Raw genomic sequence first — 27509 nt, forward strand, 5'->3', positions numbered from 1 at the left:
TCTTGCATCCGTCGCGCGTCGAACTTTAATTGATTCCCACTATAGCGCGTTAACGAGGTTCGTATGATTTACAGGCGTATTGCCAGAGGATCGCAAGAGTAATTCTGTCTCCTTTTCTTCCCTACCCTGGCATTACCTACTTGAACTTGGGTGTTTCTGCCTCGGTGCGAGGAAAACAAGTGGAACGATACGTTCCGCTGCCCGTAAACACGAGAAAATGATCGTAAATCGGGGTAAAAGATGTCGGTAACAATATAACGCCAGATTTCTCGTTGTTTACCGTTCGCGAATGCTCGCTGAAAAATATAAACTGACGTCGTCTGTTCGTTAGCAGCAAATTTTTTTTCAATTACTTTCTCCACGAGTTCTTGTTCGCTTATCGTTGCATCGAGACGTTAACGTCGTGTTTCGCCAATGACGAAGGGGAATTTCTTTCGATGGCCGGATGGCTTCGGGCTTCGAACAAGATCCGTTTAATATCGAGACAGGGGTGTGGATCGATCGAAAATCGATCGCGTGGGCGCGAAACAAGATCAATGTTTAAAAAAAATACAATGTGCATACAGAAAGACAGAAGATGCGAAACAATAGCCGGTGAAATGGGAAGGGGTAAGATGCGGGGTCGTAGAATGCAGACTAAAGGTGCCAGATATAACGTGATGTATGGGATCGATTTGAATCCAGCGTTTAAGAGCTGCGAGCCATAATTCATTCGATCTCGATCGTTTTCTTTTGTGTTCCATCTTTCTACTTCTGTTGGCCTCTCCTTCTTTGGATGGTTCATGTAATACCCCTCAAGGGCACGTTCGATATATACTTAGGTATATTCGTGCTACTCTGATACTACCTGGTGCATCGTATAATGTATACGCGTATCACGAATCGTTGGTCCCTTAAACTTCTCGTTTGCACCGTATTTTCATTGATGGAGATATATGGAAGCGTTCTCTGCCTCCTACGCGAAACAGATCCACGGCTATCTTTGCATTCAGGATATTTTCGAGGCTGTAAATCATTTACAAGATTCAATTTAATCCAGGTTTTAAAATTTAGCCACAAGCTAAAAGTGACCTGATATCGACACGCCGAGACGACTCTTGGAGGGTTCGTCTATTAAAATTGCAACCAACGATACGAGTGTAAAATTGCTCCAATTTTAAATAACACGCAAATTCATTAGGGATTCAAAGAGGGTAGCAATAAGAAGACGCGCGTTTGAAGATGCGTTACACGCTCGGTGACACTCAAGCCTCGTATCGCACACGTATTCGCTTTTATGCAGGAACGTACATACGTGTAAGTACGTGTGTCGAGTTGTCTGGGTCGGGGCACATAAGAGACGAAGAGCCGACGACGTTGAGAGAGGGATTCCGAGGGTAGAGCTGTCAGGGTTCCGAAATAAGGTAATTAATATTAATGTAGATATATGCTGATGAACCGTGAAATTCGAATGGATCTCTATCTGTAATCCCGATGTTAATTAAAAACTCTTTCGCTACAAATTAATGTCGATGTCCTTACGGAACACTTGGCACATCCTTGCAAATGTCTGAACATGTATCGTGTTACAATTGCATATTCATAAGATCATTTTTGTTGAAGTTGACAATTTAAAAAAAAAAAAACACGCGTTTAAGGATTGAGACGTGTCTTTAAATGGTAATCCCTTTAAAACTAGTGAATCATGTTGCATCTTCCTTTTAAACATTTCCCGCTTAAAATTCAATACCCTGTTAGCCAATCATAGTCTCCGTTACAGCCTCCTAATAAATGGCAAAAGTTACAACCGAGATGCTCCGAAGCGAACTCGAGCCACGCAAAAAGCTCATGCAATTCGAGTCGGTAATCAAGCTAATAATAAACGAGGCAAAAAGAAGGAAAATCTCTCCTTCTGTTTATAGGAATATTATCATGTCCAAGGACACAATGTCCAGCTGGTACATATACATACCCACCGATTCTCGGTATGGTGTTTGCGCTAACCGGAGTAGGGACTGACTCCTCGATAGTGTGGCACAGGGGATTTCGAGTTCAAGAGAAAGAGAAAAAGGACGAAACGAGTGGAGAAAGGGGGAAGGACATAACGAAAGAAAGAGATAGAAATAACGAGAAAGGGAGACATGGGGTCCCGTCGTTTCTGCAGAAGAAGACGACGAGTAGAATGAGCGAGGGTGGGGGGGAGTCGGAACGGGAACCGCGCGGGCAGTGCACGCGCAGCCGCCGGGACGCGCGCATCCCGTGTGCATTCGCGCTCTTCCAAACGCCGCAGGAGGAGCCCGCGAAATCTCGATTAACGGCGGCACTGTGCAACGTGCCTCGCGACAGTGATCACGACACGATACATATTCGAATCGTTTTATATCTTTCTTTAATTTGTTCATTGATTTGTATTCGAAAACGCGAACGCGTGAAAATGACGGTAACGAACGGCGAAGGCGACCGTAGCGACACGAAGTCGACGACGACGAAGTACGAAACCGGCCGATATTTGACGAACTTCACGTACGTCGAGCGCGGCAATCGTGACAGGATAATCGGAGTAGTGTTCGTTTAATCGCGTCCTATTATCAACGAATTCGTAGAATCTTTGAAAGGAAACAATTCTCTGAGAGGAATCGTACCTTGAGAGGATTTCGTCGTCTATTCATCGAGCAAAGGTAAACAAAACCGACGAAGCGCCGGCCGGCCGTCTCGCATTCTTTCGAAGGACGTTCAGTGTGTCGTTTGACGTCGGAGCATTCGGTTGTTGGACGGGATCGTGTCGCGTAAAGATATCGAAGTCATCGACGCGTTGTAAAAGCCGGTTTTACCACGTGGTTTTCGTTCTTCTCGTGCACTCTGCGAATCGGAGTAAACGTTATTTCGGTCCTCGGTTAATCGTGGCGAGTGAATAATACGCGAGTGTCACCGACGCGACGTCGAGATTATCCTGGTGAAAACTGTCGTTCGCGTTAGAAAGTCGTTCGCGAAAAGAATATTTCGTGGAATTCCGGAGAGTATCGAGAAGTGGAACCGGTTATATCCTGGCATCCGTGGCGGCTCAAGGGTCCACGCCGAAAGAAGGGAGGCGAATCTCGAGGAAAATTTTTATAAAACGAACGCCTCGAGTCGACGACGATTCGGTGTTCGGTTTTGCGCGGCAATGACGCGAAAGATGGCGCAACAGGAATTTCACGATTGTGTATAAAATGTGACGGCAAAGTGCATTGGAAAACGGAAACGGAGCCGCTTCGTTTTTTCGACAACGATGGGGCAACCAAGAGTGATCTTCCTTCGTCACGAATAAGCTGTGTTCCTAACTGCGACTGGTGAGTCTCTTAATTAACAATTTTATAAAATTACAAAATATATCGAAAGCTACTTTCCAAGTGATATAAAATCGATGGGTCAGCCAAGGTCTTTCCAATGATAAGGGGTATCACAAGCACTATTTTTCCCTATAATCTCGTTACACGATTAGAATAGATAACAGATATTTGCAATTTTATGCTTTTACTGTTAAAATAGAATCGTAGTTAAGTGCGGATAACCGAAAGTACATCTAAAACAAAATTTAACCTAGAAATGCATATAACCTCAACGGCACCGAGGTGGAGGGTTGAAATACTTCTCTTTTTTCACAAGAGCATATCGCAATCGTGTACTTGATCACATTCTCTGTTCTTTTTCAACTTTCCCACCCGATGATGGTTCTTTCTTCTTCTGAGAAGGGAGTCGGCGAGTAGCGAGAATTAACCTCGAGAGCACAAGGGATTTCGAATCAGTAGCTATTTCCGCTATTGCCGTGGTTGCGCGTGTTCTCTTTGTGTCCCCTCTTGTCGTTCCCTCCTCATTCCACATCTCGAACGCGATTTTTACATCGAGATACATCGGGAACAATACCAGTGGGGCGGCATTTAATATCCAACCGTGTAATTATTGAACGATAGCGACTAATAGAGCGCACTGTACTCGCGGTGGGAAACGTAAAGGGGAAAAAAAGGGGTAACAAAGGGAGGACGCGAGGGAAATCCGTTCGAGGAAGATGGTACGATGAACTTGTCGCGAATCTCGAAGGGTATTACATACTCTAATTTCAGAGAGGGGTACAGCCTCTTCGTCGTCCATCACCTTTGTTTCTCGCGATCTTTGCGCCGGTCGAAAATAAAAAGGTAACGTCGGCAAACAGAGAGACGAGAGGATCTGATGCACTCTCGCGTGTATCAGCCTCGATGGAAAGAGGTACAAGACGAAACAGAGACGAATAGCTTGTTCTCCGCTCGTTTCCTTTCCTTCGGCTTGTCGTGAGATAAGTGCGGGAGAGAGATGAGAGGGCAGGAAAAACAGAATTACCAGTTCGCACGTTTCTGCCTAGACGTGTGGTGTACGTTCAAAGAGAACCGCGAGACGTACTGGAATTAGAATCGTTACATTCTATCCGCGAGCTAAGTCTTGAACAACACTTACGGCTCGTACTCTCCAGACCTTCCGTCTCGCTTTGTCACACTTAACACTAATACACTTAACACTTTGACATTTAACAACAGCTAGGCTTCCGGGTGTAAAATGTTCCCTCAGTTTTTCATCGACATTGTAACAAATACACTAGTGGAATTAATTCGGGACACTTAAATTTTTACTTAAATTTCGTATTTGTTCAAATTATTTGATATCAACTTAGCATAGTAGAATATATATTTTCTGCACAAACGTGAAATAAAGAATATTTTTATTCAAAGTGTCCAGAATTAATTCCACCAGTGTAACTTCGTTAGGTGTCCGAAGGGTGGATCGAGTGGAATTTTCTTAATTCCTAACAGCATATCTTAGAAATCAGGTTAAATCACGAATGGCAACGAAAAATGGTCAAATACGAACGGGCCACGGGCGACAAGTTTACCGATCGCATGAATGAATAAGCTTAGACGATCGATGCGTGACCGTTTAGCCAAACGAAGGGACCTCGGTGTCCGAACTCCATTACGTATAAAACAATATTAGTTCGGTCGCGTCAATGGTACCGGCTGTTTATAAATAATTATCGTCGGCTAGCGAGGGATAGATTGGTACAGAGAGACGGATTGGTCGTAGTACGAATAACATTCAGGTGGACGAGCGGTGGAGAGAGGGTGAATTAGATGATGAAGGGGGAAGAGGTCTGTGGCAGGGAGTTTCATTTTGAACGAGCAGCATTCTCTGTGCTCGTCCGGGTCCGATCTAAACGGGCAATATTAGCTATTGACTTTGGCTCATGGGGTTTGTCGATGGGTCGGCCTAAGTGATGGCGTTGGTTCGAACTGTTTGGTACAGGGGAATTTCGATCGTGTCTGAACGACGCGATTGGTCGTTCGCAAGCAGGCGAAAGTTGGCTAATTTTCCTCGTAAATAAAACCGACACACACAACTGGGACGATCTCTCATTTTTCCTTCGGCCACCCTCGAATTTTCTCTCACCCTTCGATTTGCCATTACGATCGTCGTTACAGCTGTCGACCTGTCTCGGTTTCGCGTATCCGGCGCCGTTCACCGATGTTTCGTGACCTATCCGCCAAGCTTCCCGTTGGGGTTCACGGACGCTCGTAAAACTTGCCGTCGTGGGTAGGTGCTCGTGCGCGTTTTCATGTTCTTACTCCTAGCAGTTTGTCTCTTTCGAATGGCATCTGGTATAAATGGAAGTTTCTTTCCGAACAGACTTTTGTCCTGGACTTTCGTATTCATCGTATACGCACCGTCAGGGAGATAACTTTGTGCGTTATGGAGAAAAGATTTCGATAAAATCGCGCCTCTATCCCTCTTACATTTATTTAGTCGCGAATCAACGATTGGGGGGAGTGATACCAGTATAATCGTCTAATAGTTTTAGAGATGGCTCGAATTTCGATTTCCAATCAATTCGAATTGAAAGCTCGCAAGAGGGTACTTTGAACATCCCTCGCTAGGCGTGAGAGAAAGATTCGATGCAAAGCCAACTTGCTTTTCGAAGATCGAACAGTAAGTTCATTGTTATATTTTTCCATGTCACAGATTTTCTCAAGCGGGTTTTCAATGGGACAGAAATCAGGGTTCTTAGATTCCTTGCGATACAAATCTTGGGTATTTATTTTGAGCCGCTTGAATCGGTTCGCAATGATTATTTCACAGTGGACCCGTATTTGAACGTAGCTAAATAAGCGACATCGCGTAGCATTCTGAAGGCAGAGAACGGATGAAAGTCCAATGAAAATTGCTCGATTCCTTCAGGAGAAATCCCAGTTTCCCGTGAGTTTCATTCAACCTTTCATTCAACGATAATTTATTCTTGGTGCACCAATTGTCGAGCTTAAAAAAGATTCCTCGTGGATGCACAATGAGGATCGTCAGGAGACGTTGCCTCCTGATTGCAACAATAGTACGGGATGAAAATGAATTTCCCTGGGGATATGTCCTCGGGATTGCATCTGCGTACTTTCAAAAATTTACTTGAAAATAAAGCGACGAGAGTAGGGTTGAAATTTTGGGGTTCAAACACGTGGAAAATGATCGTGGTACAATATGGTACCGGGAGAAGGGTGTCTCTCGTATTTCCATTCCTGATAATTATTCATTTTCCTGCACGTAATTTGGCTTAATTTAATTGCAAACGATGCCTGTGTCGTACGCGTTCCCGGAGATCTCGCTCCGTTCCCCTCCTGTCGGTTTATCTCGAACGGTAATAACCCTTTATGGATTCCGCAGACTGGCTTGATATAAACTGCTATTTAATTGCCGAGCTGTTCGATAAATCATGCATCGGCTATAAATTTTCCAGAGCACTTCGTTACCGAGTTAACCAGACTTGTTCCGTCAACAATGAAAGCAATGGGATCTTAGGTACTTTCTCCCCTGTCCATTGTATATCAACTTCCAGAAGATAAATTCTCTTACCTAAAGTAGCAAAATTTTCTCGCGAAACTGGATAAAACATGGAAGTCAATTTTCGTCGGCGAAATGAACCGCGAGGATCCTCGATTTGGCACGTCATCGTGACGTCGGGGAAACTCGGGTTACACGGTAATCGTTGATTCGATTCCAAATCCTTGGTTCGTTCGATTATTCAGCAGTGGCTGTAATTACCGAGTCACGTACGCTTCTCTCGCGTCATTAAATTTATCCACCGGGCATCGATGTAACTTCGCTCTCCTCCTGTTTCGAGATCAGCAGCCCGCTGTTCGTTCTCTCTCTCTTTGGTCAGGATTAATTTCAATTTCTATCAGCGCTTGATTCGTACCTTTCCGTCATTCACCTAAATACTCGTGCCGGTACCTCCGGTAATCCATTGCAAGAAGAGTTTCGCGATCGAGCATCGAATCGATGAAAAGTGGTAAGCAGGGTGAAACAAGTCGTAAATAAAAGCAAAAAGATGAAGAGGAGCGAGAGAAAAAGGCATACCGCAGATTCTAGATCTATCTGGCCTCCATCTAGGCAGCAAGCATCACCGTGAATATTGGGGTGGTGCTCGATCGAGCGTCCTCGAGAGGGATTTCTTCGGTGGAAAACGCGCTAGCTGTGCCAGGCCGTCGACCTCGAGCTACTTGGCGTTCGCGGTTTGAAAAACAGCTTCGAGAGTAGGTGCGTTGTTAATTAAGAAGGCCTAGAGGAATAGCGGCAAGCTAGAGTGCGCGCAGCGATCGTTTCCGCAGCCGTTTCGCGATCCCGCTGCGTCGAAGATCGCCGGCTATGCCTCGTAATCTTTAATGCTTCCAAGATACTCTCTCTCTCTCGCTTTGGAAAGTGCTATCGTTATCGTTAACACCTCATCCCACCCTCGGGGGGTATCGCCGCTATTCTAGCCGTGAAAATAATAGTCGCAGACGGCGCGCGATAGGGGTGGGATCAGAAGGAATAGGGAAAAAGTTCAGGGTTCTATTTTTTATCGAGCTATTTGGGTTAACTTTAAACTATTCATAGATACCGTAACCATAAATTTCGAGGAGGGTGAGACACAAGTCTGGAAGAAACGGTCTGGAGGCCGGGTAGTTTCGCGGCTTCGTAACGGACGATTAGGCAGATGCGATTCTTATTGTTGCACTCCAACACCAGGCGAAATAACACTCCAGAGAGGATATAAAAGAGTGAACTCCAACGAATCGACACCATCTGGTGAACCTGAGTGGCTGCTGCATTACCTTTGAAAGCTCACCGCTCTCGAGTGACGCGGCTCCTCTATGCCGCGGGTGCATTCATCGCGTAATTAACGTCTCGTAATTATGGCCGCGGAAGAGAGAGTCTGGACGTCTCGTGGTCGGTCCGCTCGCTCTCGTTGCTCCTGAATATTATGAGCTTTCATGGGGCTCCACGTGAATAAGGCGCTTGGCGTTTCTGAAGAGGGTGTTACGGGCATTATGGACCCTCTCGACGATGGACCCGAGTGTTGGTCAACGAGCCGAGAGCCGTTCATCGTTCGTTCAAGGTGCAACGCGTCTTAGCCTCTCTTTCACGATCGAACCCCCCCGTCTGTTTCCTATATATTTTTTTTTTGTTTCCTTCCTCGGCAACTTCGTTTCACACTCCTCGTATGGGGAGACCTAAATCCCTATCTCTCTAGTCGTCGCTATTCGATGCGTGTCTTTCAGATTGAACCTCGCGTTGCTCGATGCATGCCAAGAATACGGCAACTGTTTCGCCAGGAATCCGTTAAGCCGACGTTGAGCTAGATCGCCTGAAGGAAAACCAATGCCAGCGATCTTTCTTCGAGTTTCCACTTAGAATCAGGTGTCTTCACTCTTGAAATAGAAGGATTTTTAAAAGAAAATCAATAATTGCTCCTCTTCTTAGAGTTTTGAGACTGGCTTCATTACGGAGGGTTGAAAACGTGCTACAATTTTTCCAGGGTTAATAGCCACTTTCCCACCGTCCGCTAACGCTCAACGTCGATTCTTTTTCTTGAAACGGTTGCTATTCTTACCCTTTCTCTTACGCGATCCTGCAGGTAATCGTACGGAAGTCGAAGTAGGCGATTTATCTCGTCCACGAAGCTTTTTCTCTTGGAATAGCACATACCTCCTCGCTTTAATTCCAAGAAGAAAAAAGAAACGAATCTCAAGTTCTGAGGGTGGAGGGATCGATATCGGATATTTTCTCGAATCCGTTCGCGTAACAGTGCAATCTGTTAGGCGGTTGCGGAAAAACGAGACCGGCAAGCTGTTTGGAATCGTAGGAAGAGAAAGATAGCCGAGGCGAAAGGGGTTGGAAGAAGGAGAATAATAATGGTCGGGTGTACAGAGTAGGAGGCTAGTAACGCGAATAATGTCGAAAGTTAGTCCGGGGCCGACCGACGTCGACGTTATGCACGGCGCTCACCTCTGACCTTGCGGTCGGACGAGTGAACGGAAGTTATGCGTCTGGATCGTTTCGCGGAACAAGCAGGAAATGCAGCCCAGCCCGTACAAACCGTTACGAGCGGTGAGGGAATCATTACCACTCGGTGGATCGCGAAACCTTGAGAATCATAGACGCGGTACTACCCTCCCCGAGGACACGCACGACCTCCACCCTTTATAATCCTGTCACGCGCCTCTCCGGCTCTTCGTTCACTGCTCCATTGTTCCAAGAGAGAAGAAAAAATTCAATAACATTAGATGTTGCTCGCGGCTGATGGTCAAGGGTCAGGCTTTACCTGATTTAAATTTAAATTGCTACTAAATTACCGTGCCGCCTCTCGGTACTACCCTTTGATCTCGTTTAATTTAACCGGACGAATAACATAATTCAGATTTTTCTCTGCCCGAGGGTGATCGTCCGATTTCGATCCGATGCACCAAGAGGTTTGCTCGGAAAATTCCAAATGTACCGCGTTCATTTAAATACGCATCTTTTAAATGAAATTTCATTGATGAACTATGGCGTGCGCGGGCGTTGTTCCTTCGTGTTCTCTAATTGCATCGAATACCGAGCGAGCTAACAAAACACCCGCTCCCACCTTTGTCAGACCTCGTAGGGACAGAGGGAAGGCACGAGTCCTCTCCATTCGCTTGTAAAATTGGTCACGTGGCTGGAAATGTTTTGAACGCGTGTACAAGCGTTCTTTGTGAACGAGGCAAGGGCGAAACTCTGCCTTCGATCGAGCTGGCGATTTGTTACGTAAGCGAATAGTGCTCTCGGTATTATGGCACTCGTGTTCGTCACGCTACCCGAAATCCTTGTCACGTGTGCACGCGAGAACATAGAGAACTCGATCGGACAACCGCGACTCGGGGAAAAGTTTCTTCGTTATAGAATTTCTTGTAGTTTGTAGAAAAGTTTCAACGAGCTAACGTGCTCTTTCTAAAACGTTTTATGGTCAAGTCGATGGAAAATAAATGAAAGATCGCAGGTTGTTGTAATTGGCAAACAGCTATCTCGTGTTAAGAATGTTGATAAAACGTTTTTTATAAAAAATTGGAAGCAATATTCGAAGTTTTCGATTCGTTTTCGATGATCTGAAAATGGAAAGGGAAGCGGTAGACAACGGTAGTCCGGATACGATATCAATCGTTGTAAAATATCGTCAATCGCGGAGCAATTTCATCTCGCGTCGGTCGCCTCTTTTCCGAGGAGCCACAAAGCTGTTTCGTTATTACATCGAGGTCGAGGAGGTGAGCCCGACGAGAGAATCATGAAAAGAATCACGATCGTTCCGGAGTATCGGAACCGAACAATAAATTGTTGGTTTCGCGAGTACAACGAGTCTGCGAAAAAACGATCAACGGATATTACCATCGCAATTATATTCCGATTCGTTCCGGTGTTATTACGAGGATTCTTTTCGTCCGAGTGGTAATAAAAGGACAGCTCATTCTCGTGGAATGTCTTGGAGGAATAATAAATGTGCTGGTCGGTCACGGTGTCGAATGTTTGAACGTCCGGTTCGGCACGAAACATTCCCTCCTCTCGCTATTGCTTCCGGACGATCGCTGGATTTTACGGGGAATTAAAAATTTTGCATCCTCCTCTCGTCGACCGATCGACGATGAATAAAACATCGCTCAGCGTGGCCGAGTCTCATTATTTACGCAGTTACGTGCTCACCTGGGCAATCCAAAATCAATGTAGCCACGGCACGTAAATATCGGCTGATGCAGTTGCCAGCCACGACTGTACACGCGTTTCATCCGTGACATCCACGAAAAATCAATACTTTCCACCGCGTTGATATGTTCGATAGGTTTTTCTACGAATTTACCATTTTTCACCCCGTCGATCGATCTGTCCGAAAGAAGATATGAAAATAAAAAGATTTATAAAAATCCGTCCGATTGTACTCGATGCGAGATTTGATCCGCGAGCACGAGGTGATCGATCTATTATGTTGATTCAATCATCATTGTCAAGGTCGTCGAAGGGTGTTTTACCTCGAATATCGTTGCTTCAACCCCCGTACGATGTAGATAGCATTTCTGGAGCATGTCGAGGGGTGAGCGACGTTGCCCGTTCGAATTTCGTACGCACGCGTTACTCGGCCACGTGGCCCTGGCTTCCTGGGGGACCTCCGTTCCCGTGTTTCGTTCGCTCACCGATCAGCCCGTGAAATCGTGTTTAGAATCGTTTCACGGAACCGAAAGATTGATAGCGACACGCGTTCGTTGGCCTCGTACGATTCAGTCGTGCGAATTCCCTGCGACTTTGGATTAGAAGAACGATTCGTTTCGCTTGTTACATTCTTGTCTGTAATGATCAAACGGTTCCATTCGAGCTTTCCTAGGGAATAATAGTTTGCACGTAGGGAAACGTATTGTTATATTCAACAACGTTTCCGCCTAACATTGATATTTTTCTGTACCACAGAAATAAATTAGCTTCGTTTGGCAGCAAATTAACGAACGCGATAAAAAGAGAATGTATTAATTGAAAGAAGAGGCGCGTTCGTTAACGGTGCGTTTAGGTAGGAGAACAGAGGGGGTTCGATTTCAGAGAAAGAAATAATTACACATTATACCAGTCGAACGTTTGTTACCGTAATGATGCTTTCGTACAACCCTCTCTTTATTGAAAACCGAATAATTCCACGCTATCGTTGGATGTTTCAGTTAATAATATACGATAGAAACGATGCTAATTCGAGGCTCTCCTAAATTTCCTCCTAAATTTTAAAGCCTGGTAAAATTTACTCGAATAAATTTGATTCGTAGACTCGCCGGGTATATGATCATTCGCAACTCAATGAACTATGAGAATTTGAGATTGAATGAGGGTAATCGAGAGAATGTTTTCCGGAGTTTCCGCTAAAAGGTCGCAGAAGGAAGAAAAATAATTCTCTCGGGGGGTACGAAACGAGCTGCGGTGAATAGCGTTCGTTGAATCTACCCTTTTACGGCTACATCTACGGCATACTTGCAGCTATATTGAGGCTGAATTTCCGCTTGGTGTCTGGCTTGCCGTTGCTCGCGTAGACAATGCCTAATTATACGCAATCGCCGTGCGAGAGGTTTACAAACTCTGGTTTAGCCGGTGATCTCAGGGATAAACTCGTCCTCGGAGAATGGTTTGGTAAATCGTGGCCCGAGCTCGGCCGAGACAAAGCGCGGAACATCGGGGTGGAGGAAGAAGAGATGAGATTCGGGAATTCGCTTCAGACTTTTCTCTACTTTCTATAGGGTGACGGAATGAATAAGACAGTCGTTGGTCCCATTCAGGAATTGAATCGAACGCGTGTTTGCTCGAGGGCTCGAGTTGACTCTTCTTTTTTTTTTTTTTTTTTTTATCATTAGAATCATCCTCGTCGTCATCGTCGCACAGAATCGTCGGGAGCTATTTATACGCGGCTGATCATTGGATTTCTCCCTTTCAATTCTTTCTCTTTCTCTCATCAACTTTTGCCCTTTTCTGGTGTCTCCATGCTCGAGTTAACACGGCAACAACTTCCTCTCTCTCAGTTCAAGGGATTTTCGTAACCACTTCCACCTCTGTGTAATTTATTTCACGTTAAGGGATGAACGGATGCACTCGCGAGACCCCGATTCAAATCTCGATCCCAGGATTCCCATTTTATTATTTGCCAGGTTAAGCAGATATTTTCTTTTCCTCCGCGACTCCCCCGTCCCTTTTTTACCTCCATTTTCTCTCGGGCGTTTTCCAGGAAACGTCGAAGGAAAAACAAGCTCCATACGTATGTAAGGAAACTCGGTGGTTCCAGCTTGCTGTTTACGCAGTCCCTGTATCTCCGCTTTTTATTATGTACTCATCTCCATTTTGATCTTAAAGCCCTTAAATATTGATCGTTGCTCCGTTAGAAACGATACCGTACCTACTATGTTTCTAGACCCTTAAACGTCGAGCACGGATTGCATAGAGGTCTGAGAGGGGGGGACTCGATGCTATCGAGGGATAGTGATTAGGCTGAGAGTCTTTCCTGGTTCTCTTCTGTTGCTCTCAATCGAGCTACTCTATAGTCGTCTGGATTATTAAGTGTCCCCCTTCTCCTTCGCTTTAGTTACAACCGGAGAGCTATCGTCTTGTCGAGCGTTTTTACAATCTCGAGAAGCAAACATCGATCGCTTAATCGTATTCTCAACTCGATTATAACGTTCGAATCAATTGCTCTCGCAAATTAAACGAAACTTCCCATCCACCGATCGTTTCTCTTCCTTTTAAAAGCGAAACCTCCCAGTAAATTTAAGAAAATAAATATTAGAGAATGGAATTTTTCTTGAATACATCCATCGTTCTGTACCATCAGTCTCTGTTTTTCTTACAAAGAGTGCGAAACGCGTGGAAACGAGTAAAAACATGTACCATCGACGAGCGATACCGTAATGACGCTAGAATTTCTACTTTGCGTTCACGCAAATCGAAGGAATATTCATTGAAGGGATCTATAGAGGTCCTCTCGACACGACGTCGAAAGCCACTCTGGATACTGCCGGCAGCCAATATACAGCGATACATATCCGTTTTCCCTGGGAAAACCAACCTAGTCGAAAGGACTTGCCTTATTGAAAGCAGAGAAGGTCGTAGCTGAGGGCTGAAGCTCGCTAAGAGAGGGTTTATTGAAGCCCACCTACACCACCGTATTTATGATTCGAGCATCGTCTCTCGATAACGTTCAGCTACCAGCTATCCAACTATCTAACCGTACATACACGGACGAGGTGGTGATTTATTTAATAAATGCCACGACGTCGGCATTCATATTAGACGCAGGGACTAGAGGAGGGTGATAAATTTGTGCGTAAGGGGAGAGGCTAGAGAAAAAAAAGGGGTTGTAAAATTGATCGGTGGACTCGTTGCTTCGATTACTCCGGAGGAATTATTCCCTTTGATTCGTTGAAAAAACAAATCTCATTTTCTAATGCGATTGTATCTCTCTGGGGTCTTCGGATTTACACAAAAACAGTTGGAAACTATCGGTTTCCACTGGAACCGCGTAGAATAGAATTACAAATCACGAGGACGTTTAAACGTGGCGCAACATTGCTACAGCTCTATTCAGAAACGTTCTGAGAGCCTCTGGCCTGGCAAGCAATAAAGACCAGCCTCTCAATCTAAACATCCTGTCTTCGTTCGTTCGTGTTTCCATTCGCGCGACGTTAGGTTATACATCACCCGAAAGGTCTATAGCGAAACGTCTGCCTTTCATTTCTTCCAGGTTTTCGAAATCGACGTGTATCAAATCCGTCGATTCCGTTTTCAATACCCTATATGATTTGCAACCTGCTACACGTTGCACGCGAAATTAAGCAGCATTGATTTCGAACCCCACTCGTATCTTATTATTAATTATTACATCATTGCGGGCGATAATTAAATTACGTTTAATTGGCTCGAACGTAATACAATACTTTGGTCAATGTTCCACGTTCAATTACTTTTAGTTGATTAAATTGTACGATCCAATCAAATTGGTTTATTCGATAAAAGCTAACGCGTGGTTAACGGTTGGCGCGTGTACCAAGTCAGTTTAGGTTCTGAAACATTTCCATCGTGGATACTGGCCGGGTTTCCATTACATTTCGACTGTTAATTTTACCTCTATGAAATTGGAATATCGCTTCGAGCGTAAACACGGAACGGAAAATACCCTTCTCTTTTCACGAACCATCGCGTATGGTTATTGTTATTTTCCCGCGAATAAAATGGAGTATTTTTTTTCACCCGTGAGTGGAAGGGGAGCGAGAAAGCGTGCAATGAAACAACCCTCGCACGGGTCTGCAGACGACACCTCGTCGTTTCATCCTCTGGCATACTGGCCCTTATCTCTTAACCCTTCACGGTTCTAGTTACTTTCGTTTGACCGCTCACGAATAGTTAGAGAAGAAAGAAAAAAAAGGATGTTCTCTTAAATTTTCTCCGTGTCTGATTAACGTAGAGACGCGTCAGAGGAAGTTTTATGTAAATTATCCAGCGGCGTCTTGAAGGAGGGAGGGACGGCAACGTTTCGTCCTAATTGCAAGAGGATGACAGCGAAAACGTTTCAGTCCCAAACGTTTTATTAGCTTTCATTAGCGCACGCTTGTGGCCGATCAAATATTTACCTTGTCTGCGAAGTTTTTCTTGAAATCCGGAAATGCTCTTAAATTAACGAGGCGCATCGGAACTTTTCCGGTCGGGAGTACGAGCGGATGCGAAAACTAGGTATACCCATGGAGATGGTATGGTTAAAGTAATCGCGATAAATCTCCATTGTATGTGGGAATAGAACAATCTCTCGGCCATGAAAGTTTTTTTCACCAGACTGAACCAGGGAACGTTCTCTTGCATTTTTATTTTTTTTTTCAACGTTCGACCAGCCATTAACTAATGCCTAGGGAACTTGACTGTCAAACAAGCTCTCTTTCGGCAGAAACTCTACATTATCGGATGGTAAAGTTTGCTCGCCAGAGTTCGAACTTGTTAATTCTCCCTCGACTCGAATCTCTAACTTCGCTGATCGTCTAAACGAGAAGACGAATATTATTTTAAGCAAAATTTCGAGTCGGTTTATCGGCTGCGATTCGTTGCGATTTCTCACGCGTAGCATCGTAGGGGTGGCGAGGTCGCGAGCGAAAGGATTAATACCGCAAAACACGCGTGTGCGTCGTTTGCATTCGCCATCAGTTGCCGCCGAAATCACCGCGCCGTGGTCGAAGAAGAGATGGGCCATTTCCGATAAGATACGAGCAATAAATGACTCGCATCGCGACGATATATATCCCCGGATGTTTCGCATAGGTTTCCAGCTAGAGCGCGACGATGTTATCGCGCCCCGGTGAAGGGGAAATTTTGCTGAAAGGACGAGAGAAAAAAAGAAAAAGAGGGACGCATCGATGGGGTTTCGTAACGTCGTTCGAAAATTTACGTCGATCGATTCCCGCCGCCGATTAATCGACCAATAAGAATGATTCTCGTGTATGCGACAAACGGTACGCGAGACAAAGCCGGCCATTATTTTTCCAAGGTACCACGGGTTCGATCGACGCCTTGTATTTCGCGCACTTTATTCCCCCAACCCTCCGCTTTGGCCCGTGGGCGAGCCTTTACGAGATGACCAGCTAAAACCAACACCGAGAAGATGATGATGACGAAGAGGAAGACGGAGAGAAAGTCCCGTGGATAAACGGGGCGGTTTCATGGAAACGAGCTACGAGAAGAAAACAAAGAGCCAAAGACGAGAGAAAATACGGGAGAACGAGCACGACCGGGACCGACTGAACAAAAAGTACACGAACCATACCCACCGACAGCCTTACCGCTCGGAGAAGATGAAAAATCTGTTGAACTGACGTTCATTGGGAAATTGCAGTCAGCCACCTTTGCGACAGGATGATTAATGGAACCTAGACACTTCGCTATATTCATCGACATACCGGCTCGAAGTTTCGGCAATCTTTCCCGAATCGACTAGAGGAGCAAACTTTTCCTCTTTGGTTAATCTTTCGTGTCTACGTCGGTGTGGCTGGTAGCATCTTATCTCTACCGATGAGATCAAGTTCAGTTTTGTTTTATTTTTTTTACTCCTAGGTACTTATGAACCATTAAAAACAAACCTACTCGCAATATATTGTATTTCGATGCTATCTCTACTTATCGGCTCGGAACTCTCTGGACCGTTGCATTTCCGCTGGAAGGTTTACGTTTTCGTTATCTGTACGAGTTCTGCGTCTCGTCGCTCGTTAATCGGTGTATACGATCGAAATTTTCATCATAGATATACGGCGTCACGTTTCTCCTCCATTCAAAGACGAGAAACAGAAGTGGTCGATGGTTGAAATGTTTGTTTAATTACGTTGATCGTTCAGACGTGGCGGATGATGGGACGTGATTCGATGAGCACCGCTGTTAAACGGCACGATTATCTGTCTCGTACTTTATTTGCTGCTCGTTGCTCGAGTTCTACATAGCTCTCCGTTTCCGTTCCGCTCTTGTGCCACGACTCAAGCATCGACTCGAGAGGGTTTTTGCACGGTGAAGAGGTCGGCAACTCGTGCACCCCGGGGGAGGAGGTAGGATGGGGTAGGTCCTTAAAAACAGATCCATTAAAGTTTTTCCGGCACTTTCCGAGGTGGTAGTAGTTACTCGGCAAGTAGCGGGTAAGATTGCGCATTTCTCCTATTCACGTGATACGCGTTCAACGTTCTACACGGCCCTCGCCATACAGTAACCATTTGCCACCGGATACTTTTCACCGGGCCTTTTCCGTTTCATCCATTTTATATTCCCTCTCTTCTTCCGTCTTATCTACGATCGTAATAATTATTTTTTCAACCGTTTCACTCGTTCCGTTTCTCCTACCCTCGCGATTCATTTATTTCCGGTCGAGTGGACAATCGACCTAAATTATAATAAACGCCATTGTTCGACGTCCCCTCTTGTCTTGCTGATCAGCGTTAATTAACGAGTACCGGATAATTATTCGTCATTGTCGAGGGAAGTTGACGTTCGCGAATAGTTTCCCTACCTCTCCGGATTCCTTGAGTATACTCCCTGGTAGTTACTTCGTGTTGCTTCGTATGGCCAATATCGAAAAGTCCCGGGGATCGAATGGTGAACTTTGAAAAGTGAATTTTCAATTCGTACGAGTTTGAGAAATCAATCGGAGTGGAAAGTTTGCCAATCCATCGAGGGGCGCCGAGTTAACACGTTCGCTACGAATTGAAGATTGGATGAAAGAAATAAGTCAAAGTAATATCAACGATATTAATTGCATATCGCTTTTATAAATTCTCTATTGACGAAGATTTCAAGCTCTGTTTGAGAAACCTTCGTTCTGGAATAATGCCTACAAAGCATCTGCATCGTTCCATATACAGGTTATAGAAAGATTTTCACAGTTCAGATCCGATCCACACGAGCGGGATCGCGCAATCATTTGCGAGTCAGGTCGTTTGAAACGCGACCATTTTCCTACCTGACGTCTACCAGGTATAACGAGTCTTTTTCGTTCATAACGAGAAGACGCTTCACCGGTTTCTCTGAGAGGGAAACGAGCACAGAAGAAAAGGGTATTTCTCTTTGGACGAACGAGAAATTCTGTTCGTCGAGCGATTTAGACGATTGCAACTGGAGATGCGTCTTGGCTTACCCTCTTTCATCGTGAATTATTGTTTCGACATTTTTTCGTCGTCTACGTTGCCGTAGGTCGTCTAGACGCGTCTTGATATCGAAGGGGAAACTCGGGTAAGAAAGGAGGAGGGTGAAGTTGAACGGTGGCTAGGGAGATCGCATTCTTGTCCGTAAATTGCGCATCTACACCCTCGAGTGGCGGTAAAAGTGGGTTAGGGTCTTCCGTAAATTGGGTTACCGCTTTCATTCAAGGAGAACGAATTGTTCTCGAGTCATACCATAACGACTTGCATTCTCGTTCGTTCGAACGAGAAGTAGAATTGTTATTTATTTTAAAGTGGATAATGCTTTTTAAGTAACGCGCCGAATTTATGTTTCGCGAAACGTTATGAAAGGCGGTAAAGAAAATAATGAAATTCCCGGGGCATCAGGATCTTAGTGTCGCGTGAATAATTCAGGAGAATGCTTTTAAGTGGACGGACCACCTCTCTCCGAGAGGAAGGACAGAAAAGGGATTAGATCCTCTGAAACACGTAACGGCGGGTCTTGGTTTACCCTTGTCAATAATCGCGAGGAATGCTTTTAGTTTTAAACCCATGCCCGTCTAAGACTTTGTGGCCCGTCCGTGGCTTGCTGCGCGTCATCGTTAATGGCCACCACGAAAGGATTTTCAAGTCCAGTTTCACCGTCGTCTACGTCGACGGACGTTCCTCCTTCCCTTCCGTCTTCCAGAATTTCCATGCGTTTGCCAACTGACCCTTCGAGTCACCCTTCGACAGGGAAAATGTCTCACATCGATTTCAACCGAAATGGACTCGTCCCCGTTCGTTGAAATAATTTCGACCGCGGGATACTGGAAAATCAGTCGGAGACAGCGCGTGAAAACGTGAGTCGCGGGTGGAAATAAATCCTTTAGGGCGGACGGTTCTCGCGTCGCCGGCTTCACGCGCAGGAAATCCCGAATAAATCCAAACAAACGCGGCCACAGCAGAAGGATCAGACCTCGCCACCTACGATTTCGAAAGGGACGAGGTTTTATTTATAGGTGGCTTTGGCCACGGCACATGGCGCGGCACGCGCGGAATCACGCGTCTTCCCTGGGAGAGCTAGGTGCACCCATCCAAGTAAATTATTTGGACAAGTCGGTTACTCTGCTCCCGTTCCTCGAACCATTGAATTTCTGTCCCTTTGAAGGAAGAAATGAATATTTAACCCAGATTATTTTTCCAAAAAAAAAGGAGTACCTTCTTTATCGTACATAGTTAATTCGAAAGTCGTCGAAACTCCGAGATTCTTGGTGGCCTTCCCAAAGAGAAATCGAACCTTTCGATGGTGTTCCATGGTGTTTAAACTACGCGACAGGGCAGATTTGCTTTTTTTTTTTTTTTCGTCTCCTCGCTTATACGAGTGCTTTCGATAGCTCGTCCGTTTAATGGCCAGCTAAATATTGACTCCCGGTTATTCGGTTTGCCTGCGCGACCTGGTCATCGGTGTTTCGTTGACCGTAAACCTGTCTGCCTAGAATAGGTAGAAAACGATGTGTACAGAGGTGTACGCACCTGTGGCTGTGAATCTTAACGATCCCACCAATTGTCCGACGATCCAGACTTCCTTCGAGTCGAATTTCTGATTTTTTCATTCGTACGATCTTCGTCTCTTTTAACCCCGTTGACAAATTTCTGTAAACAATTTCGAGTTTTACAACTTTCAAAAATATCCCATCGTCACTTTCTGCTCGGTGAAACACTCGGAGATTTATTTTACGAGGATGCCATGTGTCTCGTAAGCTTATTCTACCGGATGCAAAGAGTAATGCACATACTGCGGGCAAAACGATTGATCGTTGTCTCGCGGGAGGACGTTTTCGTCCGCTTGATCATTCGAGTGCGCCTGGTGAGCGATCGGCGTCGAAGCGATATCGTAACGAGCGCCGCGACGCCTGCTACGCTTCTCTTTCAAGCCTCCCCCTCGTGTCAGCTGGCCGGTGGGCTGGCCAAATAAAACCAACGGGTTTTTAATGGACCGCGGACAAACGCGTGTTCTCCCTGCGTTCTGCACGCTTCTCTCCGGTACTTACCCGCTCGATACGTACGCACGCTCCGCGATTACTTGTGTGCGACAGCCCGCTTCGCGATTCGAAATCGAAAACGAAAATATATTAGCAGCCTGGAGAAGATTCGTTTTGCGAAAACCTTTTACATTCACTTTGCATTAATTACCTTGATCATTGAATACTATGGAAGGGTCAGGTTTTATTGCTTTTTCATTTAAAAAACGCTTCAATTTATATTTGTTGAATTTGATGCCCTTTTAGCACTCGAAAAAAATATTTTACACGTATTTTTTTTATTGACAATCATCTACTCTGGAAGGGTGCAAACAGCCATTGAAATTGGAGTTGAAAATCGTATTGTCGAATATCGTGGAAGCTGTTATAGGGAAAAAATTGAAAAAAAAAAAAATACAATCTCTGTATTTTCGAGTGGCAAGTTTTTAATTTATTTACAAAATGTATCAACTAGCACAGTTTGAAATTGTACGGTTGAAATTCTCTTTTACTCCTATGCCAGACGTTCATAAACTGAGGAATCGTCGTTTTCGATCGTCCGTGGCGGTCGCTAGCAATCGTCGAATCAATACGCTCGTACCCCGCAGAGTGGGAAACAAAACGAGAAAAGAAAAAAAGTTGGAAGGAAGAAAAAGAATTAATTGAAATCAAATAGTTGGGGCAAACTGGGAATCGGGCGGGGAAACGGATCGCGTTCAATTTCTGACCGGTCGAGTTTATTTCGCGCGGAAGTAAAATCGTGTCGGCATGGCAGGAGAAATTCAGCGATTCTCTCGCCTCGTATCCCGGATTTCTAGCAACAAGTGACGCGTACTCCCGATACTTTCTTCTTTTACCCGGCTCTTTTCCTTTTCTTTGTCCCTTGGTGTCCGTTGTCGTTTCCACGAATACGTCTCGCGCGTCGTTTTAGCATTTTCGCCGGCAACTGACTCTTCTTCTCCCTTTGTGTCTCCGCGTCGCGACGCGTCGCGTCGTTTTGCTTGCAAGCGTTTCACTTTATAACGAACCGAGCTGCTCGCTGAACGATCGTGCACGCGAGTCAAAGGGTTTCCTCGCGATTCCAAGACGTAATCGATAATAACTCTTCCTCTCTTTTTTCCCCACCCCCGTCTTTGTTCCGTTTCATCGTTAATTCGCGGCCGCGTTCGTTTGACTGTAATTCGTGCGTTTCGACGAGTTCGTCTGCACACTTTGTTCCCGACGATCAGGAAGGAAGCGTGTAGCGGAGACGGGCGAAGAAGAGAGACACGGACAGAGGGTAGACAAAGAGGAAACGAAGAGGATTTAAGCCGATGCGACGTCGCGTGCAAAGCGGAGAAGGAGAGGAGTTAATGGATCCTGCGGGATGCTAATGGGCTACAGCCGTGCGCTCGCGCTCTGTTTACAGGCAAAGCCAATTACAGCTAATTCGACGGCTATTTATTAGCCGATTAGTCGGATGTATTCCGAGAGACCACCCTTCGAGGACGTCTTTATGAACGATCCTTGGAACCGCGGTAATCGAGGGAACTTCGATGATTTCCCACTCCTTTTTCTCCCAATGATATTTTTATCTGAGAAGATCGTGGAAAAATTAGGTCCCACCTTTTCCTTCGCGCCCCTTTGCATAGGTAAACTTTTAGTAATTAAGTACGTTTTTCACCCTTTTCATGGTTAGTTATGGTTTTTGGATTTGGACTATACGCATCTTGTTCTGAAATATAAACGCTATTTATACCTCGATGACAGCAGTCATGAATAGTATTCAACGGTAGTATCACAGCGTGCCCTTATAGATACCCTTAGCGATGAAAGGGTTGAATATGAATGCGTACACTATGCGTTTCGAGACGCAATCAAAAAACATGAAAGACCAAAGTAGAAATTTTATCATGCACATTTTTAATCAGCCTGTACTTTGTTCCTTCTGTTTTTCCTGTTTCGAAAAAGCATTTCGCTGAATGGTAATTCAGTCACGATTATAAGTCGCGCCGAAAGTATTGTTTTCTTAAGAAAAAGCATCTCATTAAACGGAGTAGCTGTGCAATGAAGGCGAAGTACGGTGCTCAAGAAAATTTTAATGTCTTTGAAAATGCTTGTTGAAAATAATTCAACCGGGTTCAGGTCCTTTTGAATCGTACAGGGGCTGGTTGTAAATGTTAATAGCTTTCAAGACTTTCGAAGAACGATATCAGCGCGGGGTTGTAGCTCGACGATTTGTTCTTGTTCCTGTCCTTTTATTTTTCTACTTTCTTTTTGTTAACAAACGCGAGCTACCACGGACAATGGTAGCAAAACAATGCAATTAGTCGGACGATTATCGCTTTTCTACCCTCGAATCGATCTACCCGGCCGCGGGTTGCTTTGAAACAGAAGCATCGAAACACTGGGTTGTCGTTTTTTCGGTTCCTTTGAACGCTTTGTTGCATTTTCATGAATTTCATTCCGGGAACGTTTGAAGTCTCCCATCGGCTCGTCGCTTAATCGGCCTCGGTTTGTTCTCTTCCCGTATCTCTTCGTTCCTTCTGGCTTTTATGTACGTTCAATTAACGTGTAAAAGTCACAAGGAAATCGTAGATAACCGATTGCCGGACGAGTTGAGAATCGTTGCTCCCGATCTCGAGGCTCAATTATAAAAGGTGATTGCATTCTTGCGCTGGGTAGCTTCGAATAAAAGAATCGCGGGTCATGGACTTTTTTGTTCTTCAGTTTCTTCCGTAGTTCCTTCTCAGTCGCTTCCGATACTCGTGGGAATTTCCTAGAAAAGGGATGAAACTGCGAAGACAGAAAGGAAAGCTTTTCCACCCTCTCGATTCCGATACGATTGGATACCACTAACGATAAATTGGTACTTCGATAATTTAACGCTCCTCTACCCTTGTTAACTAGCAACATCCTTGATTTCCGTAAATAAACTGGAAGAGTCTTTTCTGTTCTGCGATGACGCTTCTATCTTTTATATTTATTACCGCGTTAATCCCAGTGAGAGTTAATTACCGTGATACATAATTACGTCGTTTAAGAGGATTACATAGAAAAACGTAACTGTTTTATTCCGAGTAATTGCAATTATATGCCGCGCTACATACGCTTGTTTTTCACTGCTCCATTCAACGTGTTAATTACACTTGTCTTGAGTATTCTCCTGAAGTGTGTTCTTGCCGGGGATAAGAAAAAAAGAAAAAGGAAGACTTAACCTAAAGCGGAGGAGAATTTTCAATGGGATGAGGGGTGGTTCATCGGCCTGGAAAAAATCGTCTTTTATTGTTTTCGTTAGCTTTCCCTTCTCTGCTCTCTGTAGCTGGTTTCTCCTCGTTTTTTGGAGCTTTTCATCGGGGGAAAAAGCGGAAGAAAATGAAGGGAAAGAGGTAACAGGAAAAACGAAGAGCGACGGTAGTGGATATTGAATAATAAAGGGCAGCATCCCCGGGAAAATCGCTTTGGCCTTTCTTATTCCCATCTAAGCCGATGCTAAGAGGAAATTAAAAATTGTTTGCGCCTCATCGAGACGTTCCCTGGATTCTACCTCGTCATCCGCGATTTAATCGGGAAACAATAACGCGCGTTCTTCCGGTGCCATTACTTGCGAAACGATTCTTCCATTCCTTATTTTAAAGCATTTAATGTCATATTAGACCTCCTATGCTTCGAAATTTATTTGACACACGACAACTTAATATCAGCCGAGAACAAAATTGTCTTCCCATAAAATTCTCTTCTGTCATAGCGAATTTTCCAGGATATCTGGTCACGGTAGGAAGTCAAGGATATATCCTTGTAAAACCGTGTATGAATATACGTGGAACGGGACGTAGAAGGAACGAACGATGTAGATACGTCTTTCGAATTTAATCAGCCTCCGCGTAGCTCGTAAACTTGTCCATATCGAAATGAATCTCGTGCAGATGTAACATACGACCGTTCGCCGACGTCGAGAATAGAAGTGCATAAACATTTGCATATTCGATCCGCAATATATTTTCTTAATCGTAAATCGATGGCTGGTTGGAAACGGTCCCGATTGCCCTTACGTAGTGGATCTTGTAACGCAACGTGTCACGAGTGAGCGTACGCCCCTTTCAACGAACATAAAGGGACCAAAACTATCCCCCTATAGAGGTGTTTGCATAGGCCAGCTGTTGATGGCTAGCCTCGAGGCCGCAAAAGTTTTTAAGCTCCTCTTCTATTGATTTTCGTCTTGTTTACCGAAATTAAAAAAAGATTCAAGATCATTTTTTATCAGCCTATACCCATCCATTAGCATACGAGCTCTATTGTAATTTAAATTTCAAATTAATTTTAAAACGACTCCTCGAAAATGATCGTGCAATGTAGACCGAAGCGATATTCGACGCGGCGAGCATCAGATCACTTCCTGTCTAATTAGGCACGTGCGTAGGTATGTTGGAATATGTTCGGCAGGCGTGCGCGCGTTTAACAATAGGTAATCCATGCATTCATGGTGCTCTGCGGCTGTTAGAGAGTGGATTCCCGGCTGTCCGTGTGTGTTCCATGGAAAGTACACCCGATAGAAGTGTATACGTTGATACACAGGTACTTGTGCGTACCCTATAGGTTGCCGGATAAAGGAAGCCAGCAGCCATATGGCGCCACAGCCAAGTCCTTACTCTCCCTTTCGTATGCACCTACAAGCGACTCTTTCCCCCCCTGCTATTTCTCTCCTGCCTCGATACATACAACTAGATTCTCTAACGGCTTTGTACACGTTGATTACGCTACTCGTGTATGCACGTGGGTGGACACGCGTGCGATGTAATCGGGAGCGCGGACCTATCGGCACCCCTAAGCGGCTCGAACATCTCGAGCATCACTTCCGGCGGACCAGTGGATAGTATTATACTTTCTCGTGCAGTCTGGAAGATTGTACTTCGTCATTAGGCTATGACACAGTTTTTAAATATTCCTGATTTGTTTAAAAATTTCAGTATCAATCGGCTCGAGGTTTGAAACAGTGGAATAGATAAACTGTCCAGCCGTTAAAACGCTAGTTTGAAGACACTGAAATCAGGCAGACAGGGAAAAGGAAGGAAGAAACGGTAAAGGACTTGGTCGAGATTAGGGATGAAAGTACATCCGAGTAATGGACGCAGTCGTACGACCGTAATTCCTCCGTCGTTAAGTAGTTGTTCCTGTAGAGAGAGGCAAGGAAACAGGCCAGACGTGACTATTTCATGGCTGCATTTTGTCTTTTCAGAATGGCAAACTTCCGCGCTCTGACGGGCTTCCTATTCTATCGTAGCCTCTTCTTCTGTCTAATCCGCAAAGTTTCGGCCGTAGCCTCGTCACAATGGACCCTTTTCGATGGTTTTATTATTCATAAATCTGTGCCTGTTGTCGGTGTAGATAAATTTCCTGTTATCAAAGCGTGTCGATGTTGACGTAGCAACAAAATTTCCCGTAAATTGTTCACTGTATCGTGGTCCGAGTGTAAATGAATTAACGGGGTTAGAACGGGTCGATGTTTAACCATAGTCGAGCCAGGCATTTACTTGAAGGGCATTACACACGAGAAATCAATGGGAACGTTAATTCCATTAGCGAATTCTCTCTTTCTGACCGCAAAACGTACATGTTCTACCCGGTAAACGTACAAGTTTCACCGACACACTAATATACAGGATGTACCATAATATATGGCCATAATTTCAATGGTGGATTCATCACGTGTGGATAATAAAAATATTTATACGAAAGTCTGTCGTATCTGATTTTCTTTTCGAATTATCAACCCTGAATCCATCATTAAAATTATGTCCACATATTATGAAATAGCCTATATCCGTGATAGAAAAATAAAGCGGCGCGAAACTATTGTTATTTGCGGGCCGATCAAGCGTGCAGACAACACGTGGATGTATCGCGAATGACGATTAGCCGAGAGGGTTGGTGTACGGTCGAGACGACTTATAAATGCGGCATAACGATTCACCAACGACACCTCTATGGCGGTTGAAGTTTTTCAACCATTTCCGTCTCACTCAATTAGTACCGTTTTCCTCGTTCTCCTTCTCGTCGTCGGCGCCAGGCAGCACTCTGGCTGACGTCGGGCGTCGTTATTTTTCATTTTTCCTCCTTGATAGACGCCTTAACGAGTTCCTCTACGATTGAGAGAAAAATCAGTGCCGACACCGCGCGGAGTGGCCGCGGTAATACTTTGCGAATCGGATCGAAATAATCCGAGTAGCGTGAAAAATCGATCGCTAATTTTTCATTTTCCTTCGAACCCGTGTTACGGGGATACCAATTTCCCGACTTTTCCGAAATGGCAATCGAAACGGCGCGACATCGGAGACGTATCGTTAGTTCGATCCTCGAGTTCCATTGATTCGTGGAATTCGATCGATGCACTCGTCCAGCCGATCCAATTTCTTTTTTCATTCGTCGCGAATCATTCGAGCCGCGTATCCAAAACATTTCGATGAATTTGAAATTCGATCACGTTCGATGGCTGCGGACACGCGGGGGCGCGTACGCAACCCCGGGTGCTGTTATCGTGGGCGCGAGCGGACGATCGTAACGGTAGCGATGCATATTTATGCGTCGATACGTCCAAGTCGTCATCACCGACAAATGAACGGGATGACGCTACCCGTCCGTAACGCCAGTCATCAATATTTCATATTCGGCTCGTCGCTGGAACTAGCAAGAAACGTCCCAGAGGGGTAGACATTTTTTTGTCGATCATACGAATCGAAATCCCTTCGTCGGGATCAACTTCGAATTTTCAATCGCTCCCCTTCTTCCTCGCATTCCTTATTTTATTGCCACGATTCACATCCATCCGTGGCGATGATTCATTCGCGCTTAACCGGATTTCAAATTTCCCGCTAGAAGAAGCCACGGACATACCGAAGGGTCGTAAATTCCGAACGGTTGAACATCGCGAGGAGATAACGAAGGCACGACGTTTGGTGCGTGACAACAGATACCGTGAAATTTATTGGGCAATAAGTTGGAGAAAGACGCGAGAATATCGCGTCATTTTACC

General features: G+C 45.0%; 1 protein-coding gene across 6 annotated transcripts in view; it reads left to right on the forward strand.

Annotated features, from left to right (window-relative positions):
* Positions 1 to 2532: 2532 nt before the first annotated feature.
* LOC114871226 overlaps positions 2533 to 27509 on the forward strand; it is a 230496-nt gene continuing 205519 nt past the window's right edge. For all 6 annotated transcript variants that reach the window (XR_003788540.2, XR_003788541.2, XM_046285060.1 and 3 more), the window contains exon 1: positions 2533 to 3308. The gene's annotated coding sequence lies outside the window, so the exon portion shown is untranslated. The remainder of the gene's footprint in view (positions 3309 to 27509) is intronic.

This window comes from Osmia bicornis, chromosome 3 (genome assembly GCF_907164935.1).
Source record: "Osmia bicornis bicornis chromosome 3, iOsmBic2.1, whole genome shotgun sequence".
NCBI classification, from domain to species: Eukaryota; Metazoa; Arthropoda; class Insecta; order Hymenoptera; family Megachilidae; genus Osmia; species Osmia bicornis.